This window comes from Trachymyrmex cornetzi, unplaced genomic scaffold (assembly GCF_001594075.2).
Source record: "Trachymyrmex cornetzi isolate Tcor2-1 unplaced genomic scaffold, Tcor1.1 scaffold237, whole genome shotgun sequence".
Classification (NCBI taxonomy): Eukaryota; Metazoa; Arthropoda; class Insecta; order Hymenoptera; family Formicidae; genus Trachymyrmex; species Trachymyrmex cornetzi.
In genome coordinates, this window is record NW_017297029.1 from 91,629 (window position 1) to 93,935 (window position 2,307).

Sequence of the window (2,307 nt, forward strand, 5' to 3'; positions counted from 1 at the left end):
TTTTCTAACTTATAAATTGTGCTTACGACCGGTCCAAAATAGAAAAACTTTAGCACGCTATTTGTTTCGGACCGACCATTAATGTCGTAAGCACTGATATGCGTGGTCTACAATGACAGTAGCAGTAGTGGATTAGGTTGTAAGAGTAAGAAATTGACCAATCACAGTCGAATGTTAGAAGAATAATCAACTGTGATTGGTCAATTTCTTACTCTTACTTCTTACTCCGTGTATTGTAGACGGGCCTTCATACCATAGTCCTTACCTCATTCCTAAAAGCATAGGATTGTTCTTCGAGGTTTTCTGTAGGCTGCTGGTTATTTATTTTAAACGAGTAAAATCTGAAACTCTTATATGCAGCACATATTGTGACGAGTTGACTGCAGGAGCTGATGACAAAACTACAATTTTTAATTTTCTTCAATTTTTCGTATTAAATTGTAGCTGGCAGCCTGTGTTGTTATCGATACTTTAATTGTGGAGAAGGACTTTTCAATCCATAAACACAATTAAGAGAAAAGAGTCTTTAAAAATTAATGGTAAGACAGGACAGTCCAGCATCCCCTTAAGCCGTAATCACACTACAGGCTCCCGACTCTGACTCCCGACTCCCGACTCCCGACTCAAAGTCGATCGAATAGAATGATTTCTATTCTCGAGTCGGCAGTCAGAGTCGGCTGCTGCCTTGCTGTGATTGGTAGAATGATAGTCGGGAGTCCGAGTCGGTAGTCGAGTCAGAGTCGGGAGTCTGTAGCGTGATTACGGCTTTAAGGGGACTCTTTTCTCTTGTTCTTCTGGCTTACACTTTGTACACTTTAGTGTAAAGTGTACACTTTAGCGTTTTACTTGTCGGAAGTGACGTTAAGGTGTATGATTACACGCTGTTTGCCTTGAAAGTGTAATACACATTAATGACGTATTTTACACTGGTTTTACACGTGCCTAAAGGCCATTCTACATTGGTCGTATCGTAGTGTCGGAAGCATCGTAAGCATCATACGACTTTAAAATTGAAGCATCGGATTGGCTGAAGCAACAAGCTTGTGACTTGCGACATCTACGATACGACCAATGTAGAATGGCCTTAAGAGATGGTGTAAATTGGTGTAACGTTGCACTAAGGGTGCCGTCACATGCAGCGTAACCAGCGTATTGTAGTAATTTACTAGAATACGTTATTTTTTATTTACTAGAATACGCCATTCTGAAAGCCGGCATTCACATTGGGCGTATTTCGCGGAAGATTAGAGAAATGCGGAATTAATGCAACCAATTGCTAATTAGAATTTCTATTGTACACTCTAAAGAAATGCTAAACGAATTTACGATTGGTTTTCGTAACCTACGCATCTCGAAAAGTACGCCTCATGAGGAACCGGTACCTTTCCATCGCGTATATATGAGCGGATAATCGAATAAATTATTAAAATTGGAAAATTTTGTGAGACACCTCTTATGGCTACTGCACACTGGACGCGATGAGCGATGAGCGACGAGCGATATCCAATGAGAGCTTTGTTTTGCGTCGTCACGTGAGAAAAAGCAGAGTTTTTATTGGATATCGCTCGTCGCTCAAAGCTCATCGCGTCCAGTGTGCAGTAGCCATTAGGCTTATTCGACGCGTTTTTGCATGAAACGAAAGAATCTTGCAAAAAAAACGTCGTTCTGCCTTGTAATCTGAGATATTAAGCGTTAAAGTTGATGGCCCGTATTCAGAACGCGCTTTTATCGATAAAAGCGCACTTTTATCTCTGAAATTCTATAATATACGTGACGTAAAGTATAGTATGTAGCGTGCTAACATCGTTGTAAGCGCGTTCTGAATACGGGCCGATGACTACTGGGATTAGGAAATCTATTACAGAGGCAAAATGAGGTCTATAATTGTACTGTTCCACGTGGGTTTCGACTTTTCACGCGAAGCAAAGGGACGCACGACTTCTATAATTGTACTGTTGTAAAATCGAAACCCTTGTGCTTTTTTTCAGACAGAATAAGCTAAAATGAGCCAGAAATTAGATTCGACGTATGGTGGTTCTATCTTGTTCCGGCGTAACAACAAAATAGCGTAAAAAGCATGAACTAGACAGAAACTGATGTTCAAGTGAAATGATATGATTGGTCGGCGCAAGTTACGCTTACGCAAGTTATGCCGCATGTGACGGCACCCTAATAAGTTAGGTTCGGTTAGGTTGCCAATGATTTGAATTTTGATTAGTAGTTCTTCTTCCGAATGGAACGTCGAATTACGAAAAATTATTATTTAGTGAATAAATTAATTATTAATTAATAAATTAATAATTAATA